We start from the raw sequence: 13766 nt of genomic DNA, 5'->3' as shown, positions 1-13766 counted from the left end.
TGCCTGGCTAATTTTTATATTTTTAGTAGAGACGGGGGTTTTGCCATGTTGGCCAAGCTGGTCTCCAACTTCTGACCTCAAATGATCTGCCCACCTCGCCTCCCAAAGTGCTGGGATTACAGGTGTGTGAGTCACTAGGCCCAGCCTATCTTTCATTACTTTTAAACTTTGTTAGATGTGACCAGAGCAGTCCTTAGTCAAGAGTGATTTTGTCCCACTTCTGAGGAAATACTCTTCTGAGTTCCGTACCCAATATTCCATGTATTACAAAGTTTTCCCACTCTGATTGGTGAGAATGTCCACTATTCTAGGCTCTGTGTTTTTTTGCTTGCTTGTTTGTTTTTTGAGACAGAGTCTTGCTCTGTCGCCCAGGCTGGAGTGCAGCGGCGTGATCTCAGCTCACTGCAACCTCCATCTCCTGGGTTCAAGTGATTCTCCTGCCTCAGCCTCCTGAGTAGCTGGGACCACAGGTGCCCACCACCACATGCAACTAAATTTTGTATTTTTATTTTTATTTATTTATTTATTTATTTATTTTTTTTTTTTTTTTTTTTTTTTTTTTGTTGAGACGGAGTCTTGCTCTGTCACCCAGGCTGGAGTGCAGTGGTCCGACCTCAGCTCACTGCAAGCTCCGCCTCCTGGGTTCACGCCATTCTCCTGCCTCAGCCTCCCAAGTAGCTGGGACTACAGGCGCCTGCCACCGCGCCCGGCTAATTTTTTGTATTTTTAGTAGAGACGAGGTTTCACTGTGTTAGCCAGGAGGGTCTCGATCTCCTGACCTCGTGATCCGCCCGTCTCGGCCTCCCAAAGTGCTGGGATTACAGGCGTGAGCCACCGCGCCCGGCCATAAATTTTGTATTTTTAGTAGAGACGGAGTTTCACCATATTGGCCAGGCTGGTCTCAAACTCCTGACCTTGTGATCCACCCACTTCAGCCTCCCAAAGTGCCAGGATTACAGGCGTGAGCCACTGTGCCTGGCCAAGCAGTGCTTTATTGAGTAGTCATTAACCTTGGGAGGGAGCAGCACAGCGCCTCTCCACGTTCCAGGAAACCGTGGCTTGCAGGTGCCACATATATCCCATCTCGCTTTACAGAAAATTTCCGAGGCTGGGCACGGTGGCTCACACCTGTAATCCCAGCACTTTTGGGGGGCAAGGCGGACGGATCACCTGAGCTCCGGAGTTTCAGACCATTCTGTCCAACATGGTGAAACCCAGTCTCTACTAAAAATACAAAAATTAGCCAGGCGTGGTGGTTGGTGCCTGTAGTCCCAGGTACTCTGGAGGCTGAGGCAGGAGAATCGCTTGAACTTGGGAGGTAGAGGTTGCGGTGAGCCAAGATCGTGCCATTGCTCTCCAGCCTGGATGACAAGAATGAAATTCTGACTCAAACAACAACAACAACAACACACAAAAAAAGAGTTCTGAAGCTTAATCATATAAAACTACTATACACAAAATTTACATTAGAAAAAGAGAACTGGGTGTAGGAAAGCCAGGCGTGGTGTTCCCTTTCAGCGAAAGTCTCCCCACAGTTGGGGCATCTTTGCTTCCTCAAGGCAAAACAGTAGATGAACCCAAAGGGGCATAAGATGATGACCGGGAAGATGCCCAGGAAGGTGAAGCCGTCCTCCAGCACCTCCAACCCTGCAGACGGGACAGCTTCCCACAACCATGATGGAGTTGGCAAGGTACCAGGTGGTGGTCGGGCTGTGGATGTTGTAGACCCTGGGGTGGCGAGTGGGTACCCCTGTGATGAGGTAGGGATAGGGCCTTGGCAGGGGCTGGCAGGGGTGGTGCCATAGCTGGGCAGGCTGCGTGCATAGTTGCCCTGGACGGCCTCCAGGTTGTGTAAGCCAGCGGCCACTTCTGCAGCAGGGGCTTGTGGTCCATGGCAGACCCACTCAGCTCAGTCGGCCCCAGTGGGGACCCTAATCTTGAGAAGTTTCCTCACAGATGTGTGCTGACCAGTACCTGCATAAGGGATGGAGGGATCCACTCGCTGCAGATCCGCAGAGTTCTCCTTCCCCCACTCCTCTTCAGCACTGTGTTCTGCAAACCCTGGCTGCGTTGGCCTCCCCATACTCCCAACAATGTCTCCTCAACTCATTGACACAGGTGTATTCTCTGTGCCGTAGTCTGGAAACTCTAGGCAGAAAGCTGGGTCAATCATTAGGCTCACTTCATTTGTTTTCCTGCTCTCAGGGATTACTGCTCTGTTCTGTTATTCAATGTCTGAAAACCATTGTTTCAAATACATATTTTTTGGTGTTTTAGTTATTTAAGGCAAGAGAGTTAATCTGGTCCTGTTACTCCGTCTTTTTTACAGAAAGTACTAGGTGTGAGGGCAGGGTTGGGGTGGCAATTAATTTAGAACTATTTGTCACAAATAAGCATTTTGGCACAACAGCAAAGCTGGTAAGCGCGCCTAATACGACCACTGCTCCCCACCCTCAGATATGTGCTTTTTATGCCTTTTAAAGTGGTAACATTAAGCTCATGCACAATTACATAATGCAAAGTAATAGCCATGCTATTTCATAAAAATAAAGAACAAAACTATTATAAGCTTCCAAAATTATATTTGGTGATTTATGCTTCAATATTTTATTTTACTTCAAAATTACCCAGCCATCCAAAGATTATCTATTAATTAATTCAATTTACTATAGTCCAAAGACTTAATTTAACTAAGATTCTAGGTATTATGCTTAATCCAACACATTACAAAATATAATTAAGGCTGGTATAAAAACATGTATCAGAATTATAATTCAGCCGGGCGCAGTGGCTCACACCTGTAATCCCAGCACTTTAGAGGCTGAGGGGGTGGATCATTTGAGTTCAGGAGTTCAAGACCAGCCTGAGAAACATAGCAAAACCTTGTCCCTACTAAAAATACAAAAGTTAGCTGGGCATGGTGGTATGTGCCTGTGGTCCCAGCTACACGGGAGGCTGAGGTGGGAGGATCACCTCAGCCTAAGGAGGTTGAGGCTGCAGTGAACTGAGATTGCACCAATGCACTCCATCTTGGGTGACAGAGTGAGACCTGCCTCAAAAAAATAAAGAAGTTATAACTCAATGTCCTTGATTGTATTATTTTATCTTTTCAGTATTCTTAAACGTTATGTGGGGTATAATGCTATCTGATCTATAAATAGTGTAAGTTTAGGAAGCTCAGATTAACTAGTCTCTTCATTAGAAAACGAACTCAATCTTATTTTTAAAAATTATACGTTTGTATTATACTCCATACTGATAAAATTGGGGAAAGACAACGCTGTTTTTTAAACCATTATCAAACTAATTTGTCTAAGGATTCTGGTGATCTTTGAACTCAGCTTCTTATAGCAAAATGCTCCTGAGCAGAACCTTCTATGAGAATACTTTGTTATTTTTTTTTCTTGGCACTTCCTGAGTAGCGTATTACAAGTTTCATTTCTTTATTTTCAAGGACTTCTAGGAATATTAAATTTATATAAGCATTTACTATTCTCCATAAACCAATAAAATCAGAGCTCTTTTTAAAACAAATCATAATCTATTAATACTTTATACCCTAATTTACTAATATTTCATCTTCCAACCAAAAGAGGTAAAGGCTGTTTCAATTGCAGACACATGGACATCAGAGAGCCGCAGTTCAGTTCTATAATCTCATCCACAGGTCAAAAGTCAGCTTGGTAACACAATAACACTCTGGTCAGATCCCAAAAAGTTGTTCTCCTTTTCAGTGAGCATTAAATATTGTTTTAATTGGCTTGCATTCCCAATAGACAAACAGAAACAAAAAAAGACTAACAAACCATATTTTCTGTTTGTCATATTTCACCCAATGGAAAATAGTTCCTCATCATCCTAAGAGAGATCACCAAGGGGACAGGCAATAAAACCAGACTCTTAATTATTGCTGCCAACAGTGAGGAATTAATTATCAGTCGTGTTCAGAACCCAGAGAGCCTCAGGTTCTCGTATACATAGCGGGTGCCTGATGACCAGTCTGGTAGTGCATTACACACAACTTCCTTGACCATGCTGTAGAAAAAGACATGGCTCACACCACTGTTTTCTAAGAACACATGAATATATGAGGTGCTCTCTTGATTATGAAGCCAAGACTGGCCTAGTGGTTCATTAGCAGAGGTGTGCTGTGGCTGGGCCCCACTGGCTCATGAGAGACGATTGTGCTCAGCTCTTCCTAACTCTGCATTCAGTGATGTCACATTGGTAGGTTAAAAGAGTCCATGTTACCAATATTGATACCACGGAATTTATTAAATGTTGAAAATCAGCCCCTCCCGCCACCTCAGAGTGAAGCAACTGTATTGTCTGGGATGACACCTGAAGTTCTTGGTTTCACAGCCAAGGAAATCAAGGATGTGGACACACCAAGGGTGAATTTCAGAGCAGAAATTTAATAGGTGAGGCCGGGCGCGGTGGCTCACGCTTGTAATCCCAGCACTTTGGGAGGCCGAGGCGGGTGGATCACGAGGTCAGGAGATCGAGACCACAGTGAAACCCCGTCTCTACTAAAAATACAAAAAATTAGCCGGGCGTGGTGGCGGGCGCCTGTAGTCCCAGCTACTCCGAGAGGCTGAGGCAGGAGAATGGCGTGAACCCGGGAGGCGGAGTTTGCAGTGAGCCGAGACTGCGCCACTGCACTCCAGCCTGGGTGACAGAGCAAGACTCCGACTCAAAAAAAAAAAAAAAAAAAAAAAAAAAAAAGAAATTTAATAGGTGAAAGAAAGAACAGCTTTCTGTGATAGAGAGGGGTCTTGGGAAAAGGGTCGCCTTTTTTTTTACAGTTGAATGCAAAGGCTTTTATAAGAAACCCATGAGGGCTGGGCATCTCATTTTCATAAGGTGCAAACTTCTGGGGGCTCCACCCCATCCTCCTAATGCACATGCAGGCCCTTAGCTTGAGTTACTCTATATTCCTTCGTTCCCCTTACCGTGCACGTGTTAGGGGATAGAATTTTCCATTTCAGGCATACCTGGGCAAGTCACTTGCCTATCTGTGTGGCTGTGGGCACGTCTTAGGCAAGCCCCCCTGTGTAAGCTCCCTTATCTGTGCCTGCAGGCTGTTCTTTTGTTTGAAAGAATTCAACCGAGGACCCACCCTAACTGCCTGCCTGACTGGGTTTTTTCCTTTCTCCTCTCACGAAAGAACCAATTGTTAAACATTTACCTACATATTATTTTCTTTTACTCACTAGTTTCTGAATCTGGGTAATGAAAAAGGAAATGGCCCAAATCACAGATTAGAAAAGACAGATTAATAGACTTGTCCAACAAAGTAAACAAAAACAAAAACATGGAATGTTAAAAAAAAAAAAAAAAGAAGTACGGGAACAGTCAGCCAACTCAAACTTGTGTTGCCACATACCTGGATTTCAGCAACCCACAAGGTAAATTTTTAGTCAGTTTAATTGGCTCTGCCAAGTGAGTCTACCTGGATATATTTCAGTGAGACCCTCAAATTGGTTTTAAAGTATAAATTGCAAAAACTAGTAACATGACTCTCACATACATATAGAACGAATATGTGTCAAAAATTTATTCAATTTATCAATGAGAAAGCCAACAAGGGATTCAAGCTCATTCAAAGACGTACAGAAGAAATTTTGCACAAATATAACCAAGGCACCATTCCAAATATATCTGGTCAACCATTAAAAGCATTCTCCCAAGTCTCACTTGGTTTTCGCCCTTCCTAGCACCTTTGATAGCCATCTTGTTATTACTAATCTGGTCCTTGCTTGTTTAATCTCTTGGTAAAAGTCTGTGTCTTCTAGATTACAACAATTCCAGATAAAGATGATGCTAACACAAGGCTTCTAACACATCCCATCTTCTGACCCAAGAAATAAAGATATCCTGTCTTTAGGTCTCTTAGATCAGGCATCCAGAGATTTTTACACCTCCAATACTAGGCAAGGCCTATGCCCATCAAATCATCAGGCCGTCACACAAACAAGAAGCTCCCCTGCCTCCCTAGAGGCTGACTGCAAGCTCTTATGAGAGAATCCTGTCTCTAAGGTCAATGTTCACCGCCAGCAGGAAGAAGTTACAAAAGAATGACCTTCGGCTGAGCGTGGTAGCTCACATCTGTAATCTCAACACTTTTGGAGGCCGAGGCAGGAGGATCTCTTGAGCCCACAAGTTCAAGATCAGCCCAGGCAACATAGCGAGACCCTGTCGCTACGAAAAATACAAAAATTAGCTAGGCATAGTGGAGTGTGACTTTGGTCCCAGCTACTCAGGAGGCTGAGGTGGGAAGACAGCTTCGGCCTAGGAAGTCAAGGCTGCAATGAGCTGTGATTGCGTCACTGCACTCCAGCCTGGTTGACAGAGCGAGACCTTGTCTGTCAAAGCAACAGCAGCTTACATCTGTAATCCCAGTACTTTGGGAGGCCAAGGCAGGTGGATCACTTGAAGTCAGGAGTTTGAGACCAGCCTGGCCAACATGGTGAAACCCTTTCTCTACTAAAAATGCAAAAATCAGCCAGGCATGGTGGCAGGCGCCTGTAATTCCAGCTACTCGGGAGGCTGAGGAAGGAGAATTGCTTGAACCAGGCAGAGAGGCAGAGGTTGCAGTGAGCCAAGATCGCGCCACAGCACTCCAGCCTGGACGACAGAGTGGGAGTCTGTCTCAAAACAAACAAACAAACAAAACAAAAAACAAAAAATAAAAAAACTATCAACAACAACAACATCAACGTTTGTCCTTCACTCCCTTTAAGATGAAGAATTGTCTCATAAGTAGAGGGGCATTATGTTAGGGAAGCAAGAGCATAGGAGAGCCAAGGTGACACCATTTTAAAATCAACTCCATCTTAAAACCAGCGAGGCGCATTCCTTGCCAGTGAGAACCCATGATTATAAGATGTTTACAGCTAAAGAAATAGCTTAATAATGTCTGCAAGGAGTGGTTCCCAAGACAATGGGTCACATGACCCTACTGATAAGACAGGAGACAGATAAAAACAGGTCACAAAACCCTGCTAGTAAACAACAGGTAGTAAACCTGTTGTTTAGGAGATAGTAAACAACAGGTAACAAGACTCTGCTGCTAAGAGAGGAGACATTAAGTAACCAGCCCAAACCAGCCAGAACCCAGAAGGTGATGACAGCAACCTTCACTACTCATTATACGCTAATTATAATGCATCAGGATACTAAGAAACACTCCCACCAGTGCCATGACAATATGCAAACGCTGTGGCAACGTCCAGAAGTTACCCTATATGGTGAGCATAGGGGAGAAACCCCAGGTTTGGGGAGCTCCTCTGCCCTTTGCCAGAAAACTCATGAATAATCCACCGCTTGTTTAGCATATCATCAATAAATTGCTATAAAATAGCCAAATAGCCCCCTCTCACCCTGCTCTGCCTATGCAGCGGCCACTCTTTCATTACTTCACTTTTTAATAAACTTGCTTTCACCTAAAAAAAAAAAGTATAGAAGAAACAGAAATATTTATAGTCAATGAAAGAAAGAATGCAAAAATACGATTGCAAAGTTAGATACAAAGTAGTCAATTTCCTACAGGGCCTATGGGAAAATAAATATTTCATCAGCTATGAAAGCTGTAAATAATAGCAGTAATTATTATCTCACTTGAACAATCTTGTTTAAAGAGTCTGTTTCTTACTTCTTTATTTTGTCTGAGCTGGACCCTGGCAAAGAAGAGAAGGAAAATATTCATTCTGACATAGATTCTTACCCCTGAGAAAAGAAAAAAATTAGCTTCTAATAATGTTAATGTTCATTGGGACGTTGTATACAAAAATGAGGTCATAACTATTTTTCCTTGTAGATGTATCTGGTTTCTGTTATTAACAGTCACTGAGATTATAGAAAACTATGGAATAGACCAGTATTTATCAAAATTTGAACTCACACACAAAGAATGTGTGAGCTTTAGCAACACTTTACTAAAAGCTGTATTAGTCCATTCTTGCACTGTTATAAAGAACTACCTGAGACTTGGTAGTTTATAAAGAAAAGAGGTTTAATTGACTCACAGTTCTGCAGTCCGTATAGGAAGCATGGCTGGGGAGGCCTCAGGAAAGTTACAATCGTGGCAGAAGGGGAAGGGGAAACAGGCACATTACGTCCTACATGGTTGGAGCAGGAGGAAGAGAGGGGAGATGCTACACACTTTCAAACAACCAGATCTTGTGAAACTCTATCACGAGACAGCTCTTGGGAGATGGTGCTAAACCATTTGAAACCACCCCCATGATCCAGTCGCCTCCCACCAGGCCTCACTACCAATGTTGGGGATTACAATTCAACATAAGATTTGTGTGGGGACAGAGACCCAAACCATATCAAAAATTAAAACATTGTTACTTACAGTGAATCCTTCAATAATGTGATCATAAATACACACTTAAATGTGGGCACCGAAATCACGATAGTTTCTGGCCACTAAATGGTCATCAGAAAATGCAGGGGATAGTGAAAAAAACAGATATATATGAACACATACATATATATAGTTTTGCTTTGTTTTGTTTGAAATGTAGCCTAGCTCTGTCACGCAGGCTGGAGTGCAGTGGCACCATCTCGCTCACTGCAACTTCTGCCTCCCAGGTTCAAGCTATTCTCCCGCCTCAGCCTCCCAAGTAGCTGGGGATTACAGGCACCTGCCACCATGCCCGGCTGATTTTTTGTATTTTTAGTAGAGATCGGATTTCACCACGTTGGCCAGGCTGGTCTCGAACTCCTGACCTCAAGTGTTCTGCCCACCTCAGCCTCCCAAAGTGCTGGGATTACAGGGGTGAGCCATTGCACCTGGCCCCAAGTGTGTTGCCTGTTAGGTAACATGGCGTACCTTAAAATGGCGCCGTAACTTAAGATGGGGCCGGTTCCGGGTTCTTCTCCCCTCCTTGACTGGGCACTGTCTGAACCCGCCAAAGGAGGGCCAATCAGAAAGAAGCATCTCCCGCCTTCCCTTGGGCCCGCCCCTAGCCCGATCCACGTAGGCCCAAGGGATATAAAACCCAGCACACCAGCAGCCCTCTCTCTCTTCTCTTCCTTCTCCTTACGTGGTGCCGCTAGATACCTCCAATAAAGATCCTTGACCACGACCGGTGTAGTTTGGTCTCTGCCCGGCCCCTTTCATTGCCTTTAAGTGGTGTGTTTTTCCAAAGAGTGAAAGCCTTTTCCAAATTCCAAAGTTTGAAATTTGTCCTCTCCTACATGGCTGTTAGAGTCCTGGGAAATTGTTTATTAAATGATGCACAACATATTTTGAGTTTAGATATAAAATGGAATTAGGTTCTGGACTCAGGTAATTACACTTTTTCCACCTCCATGGCTTTCTGGTGAGAAATTGGAACACCAGCCTGTTTATCATGCAGTTAACAGCCTGCGAGTCTAAATTTTAATGTGTAACTAGCAAAACAAGTGCAAATTTTCTGAAGACACAGGTGAGCATGAGGGGCCTCTCATAATTCGCTGTCTCAGCTCTTCAGTTGCAAAATATTTCGAATTTTGGGGAAAAGCTAATGAATGTGGATGTATGTTGGTGAGGATGTTTTGGAAAGAGGCAAATTGGACATACATCCTGCTTAAGTTCCTATTTAACAAGACAACGATGACCTGGGGGAAAATTTTTGGTTGTTGTAATTATTCACCTTTTAAGACGTAATAATAAGTGTTAATTTCTCAGGAAAGCCAATCCTGGTTCTAGCCAGATGAATTATTCCACTTAACACTTGTTTATGGCAGTTTTTACAATAGTAATTTAAATAATTACTTGTATAATTTTATTTAAAACCCCTCCCTCCATTGGACTGAAGGCAGCAGGAGGGGTAAGACAATGATATTATCAGTGCCTAGTACACTGCCTGGCACATAGATGAACCCAATATGCTTTTGCAGAATGAATAGACAAATATCAGAAGCATTATAAAATTAATAAAATGTCTATGAAAATGGCTGTATAAATTGTAAGACACAATATTTCTCTTTGTTTGGGGACAGCTTAAAATCTGCTCTTATTTATTTATTTATTTGATTTATTTATTTTGAGCTGGAGTCTCGCTCTGCCACTCAGGCTGGAGTGCAGTGGCACGACCTTGGCTCACTGCAACCTCCGCCTCCCAGATTCAAGAAATTCTCCTGCCTCAGCCTCTCCAGTAGCCGGGATTACAGGTGCCCACCACCATGCCCGGCTAATTTTTGTATTTTTAGTAGAGACAGAGTTTCACCATGTTGGCCAGGATGGTCTTGAACTCCTGACCTCAGGTGATCCACCCCCTCGGCCTCCCAAAGTGCTGGGATTACAGGAGTGAGCCACCATGCCCGGCCACGTGTACACTCTTATAAAGAGAGCTGCTGCTCCCAGGTTTGTCCTATTGGTGCCTTTTAAGGTAGGCTTGTGTCATAATGAGACAGAACTGGAGTGAGATGCGGCTCTTCTTTTGCCCATTTTTTTCTTTCTTTTTCTTCTCCTTTCAAAACCTCGTTTACACTACTATCTTGCTGACGCTGTACCTGCTAACCCTGAGGCTTTAGTCATAAAAGGAAAATAGCCATTCCTCTGTGCTCTCATAGTGTCTAACCAGGCCTGTTACTTAAAGAACTCCAGAAACTGTCATTAGGAGAGCCAAACAGCAAACCAAGGTTGTGGAGTGTCCCGCCTCGGAAAGCAATGCTGAACAATTGATTTATAGTCTTGTTGCTGCCAGCCAGACCACAGATGGCCCATTAGTCAAGATAACCATGGCAACCAGATACGCTGACCTGCACACTCTAACCCAGCCTAGCCTTGCTTACCCTATCCCTGATGTCAATTCCCACACTTTGCCTCATAAAAAATCCCTACCGGCTCTTTTCAGGCTGCCAGCCAGTGAACCCTTGTGCCTCTACTGCCTCCCTTGTGCTTGTGCACAAGCCCCAAAGTAGAGCCTTGTCTGGGAAACGTACTTGGCCCCGTGTTAATTTCCATTACACAGGCAGCCTAAGAGCCTGTGGGTCTGTAACAAAAATTAAATACTTAGGGAGAGAACACGTCTGAAAAGACTTGTTGCAAAATTGAAGCTGCTGGGACTCTTTCAGGAACCTTCCTTCTCTTCAGCTTATGTCACCCAGGCACGATTATTTAAACTAAAGTTTAAACTAGAATACCAGCTGGGTGCAGTGGCTCACATCTGTAATCCCAGCACTTCGGGAGGCCAAGGTGGAAGGATCGCCTGAGGCCAGGAGTTTGAGGCTGCAGTGAGCTATGATCATGCCGCTGCACTCTGGGTGACAGAGTGAGACCCTGTCTCTAAAAAAATAAAAATACAGCCGGGTGCGGTGGCTCATGCCTGTAATCCTAGCACTTTGGGAGGCCGTGGTGGGTGGATCACCTAAGGTCAGGAGTTTGAGACCAGCCTGGCCAACATCGTGAAACCTCATCTCTGCTAAAAATACAAAAAATTTTAGTCAGGCATGGTGGCGCATGCCTGCAGTCCCAGCCACTCCGGAGGCTGAGGTAGGAGAATCGCTTGAACCCAAGAGGCAGAGGTTGCAGTGAGCTGAGATAGCACCAGTGCACTTCAGCCTGGTCAAAAAGAGTGAAACTCCATCTCAAAAAAATAAAAATAAAAATAAAAAATTAATTAATTAATTAAATAACATACCAAAATAATTTCTCAAATAGAAACATAATTTGATATCAGGGTTTTGACGATCCACGATATTCAGGAAGGAATGTGATATTACACTTTCTTTAACAGATGGTCAGGCGTGGATCACACCTGTAATCCTAGCACTTTGGGAGGCTGAGGCAGGAGGATCACTTGACCTCAGGAGTTTGAGACAAGCCTGGGCAACATAGTGAGACCCTATCTTTAAAAAAAAAAAAGTTAAAAACCTTTTAATGAATGGCAATGGCACTACTCAGACTACTAAGATGAAAAAGACAAGCTGCTCTCCAAGGGCTTATCAGGTAATGGAGATAGATCTATGTGCAGAGACCTCTCTAATAGATGGCAGGATTTAATACCTGCTGAACAATGAAGCGAAGTGTTCTAGGTTAGGAAAGAGAGATATTTGTGCTTTTAGCTCAAGACATTTGATATTTTACTTGCTCACAAAAACTTGAATAACTTAATTTTGGCTGACATTCATTGAGCACTACCTCCGTGGCAGGTACCAATTTAGTACTTTATACATTCTAAGTTACAAAATGTTTACAGAACCTCTTAATATTGGTAGCATTATCATTGTTATTTTACTGATGATTAAGTTGAAGCACAGAAAGGTTAAGCAACTTGCCCAGAATCACACAGCCAGAAAGTATTAATAGCATAACTGAGATCCAAAACCAGGCATTGCAAGTCAGGACTTTCACCACCATGCTCTGCCACTAAGGAAGGAAGGAAGTTGCAGGAGGAAGTGGAATCAGGGAACTCCATATGAAATAACTGGTCTTTGTGTTTTGTTTTGTTTTGCTTTTTGAGACAGGGTCTCGCTCTGTTGCCCAGGCTAGAGTGCAGTAAAACAATTACGGCTCACTGCAGCCTCAACCTCCTGGGCTCAAGCAATCCTCCCACCTCAGCCTCCCATGTAGCCACCATCCCTGGCTAATTTTTAAATTTTTTGTAGAGATGTGGTTTCACTTTGTTACCCAAGATGGTCTCAAACTCCTGGGCTCAAGCAGTCCTCCTACCGTGGCCTTCCAAAGTGCTGAGATTACTGGCATGAGCCACGAAGCCCAGCCAAGAACTGGTCTTTAAACAGAGTCTCCCTATAAAAGCAGAATCCTATGTTAAAGGAGTAATTCCTTTTATGCAAAATGGCAGGAACATGTCTGCATCTACAGAAGTCCTACATCATTATTATTTTTCACTCATGTCATAACCTCCACCAAGGGGGTTTATAGGAAATTTGGAACGCCAGTGAAAAGTAAGGTAACAGATTACTGTAATTCACATCACAGTTCTAGACAGTGAACCCCCTGAAGGCATTCCTGAGGTCTCATTCATTTTTGCAGTCTCAGTTCCAAGAGATAAGAAAAAACTTGTACTATGTACACATCTGTGTCAGAGAGTAAGTAACCAGCATTTTCTGATATCGGGCAATCTTTTTATAATAGAACAAAGCTCTGTAAAGTAAAACTTTCTGTGATAGTTCTATATTCTACACTGCCCAATATGGTCACTAATGGCCACATATGGCTGTGGAGCACTTGAAATGTGGCTTGTGTGACTGAGGAACTGAATTTTAAATTTTATTTAGTTTTAATTAAATTTAAATAACCACACATGGGCAGCACGGATTGTTATATGGATTTGAATTCTTCCAAAACCTCTGGTGTGGTTCCAGATAATGGGTGGTGGGTGGACTGGGCAATAATCCACAGATGGGCCAATGTAGAATAAGCAGGATCTGCTTTTATTCTGGAAGTGACTGTCACAGCAGTTTCCTCAAGCTTAGGAAATATAAAGGTGGAATGATAGGCTTGAGAACATATTTAATTCCTGTTTAGTTAACTAATTTTTGCCACTTGGGAAAGCACTTTTAAAAACAGGCAACATTGGCCAGGTGTGGTGGCTCATGCCTGTAATCCCAGCACTTTGGGAGGCCAAGGCGGGTGGATCATGAGGTCAGGAGATCAAGATCATCCTGGCTAACACGGTGAAACCCCGTCTCTACTAAAAACACAAACAATTCGCCGGGTGTGGTGGCCGGTGCCTGTAGTCCCAGCTACTCGGGAGGCTGAGGCAGGAGAATGGTGTGAACCCGGGAGGCAGAGCTTGCAGTGA

General features: G+C 43.6%; 1 pseudogene; it reads right to left on the bottom strand.

The window, feature by feature from the left end:
- Positions 1–1435: 1435 nt before the first annotated feature.
- LOC129481663 (membrane protein BRI3-like) lies at positions 1436–1893 on the bottom strand (annotated as a pseudogene).
- Between the last annotated feature and the right edge of the window lie 11873 nt (positions 1894–13766).

This window comes from Symphalangus syndactylus, chromosome 5 (assembly GCF_028878055.3).
Source record: "Symphalangus syndactylus isolate Jambi chromosome 5, NHGRI_mSymSyn1-v2.1_pri, whole genome shotgun sequence".
Classification (NCBI taxonomy): Eukaryota; Metazoa; Chordata; class Mammalia; order Primates; family Hylobatidae; genus Symphalangus; species Symphalangus syndactylus.
This window is presented reverse-complemented; position numbering and strand designations above follow the sequence as displayed.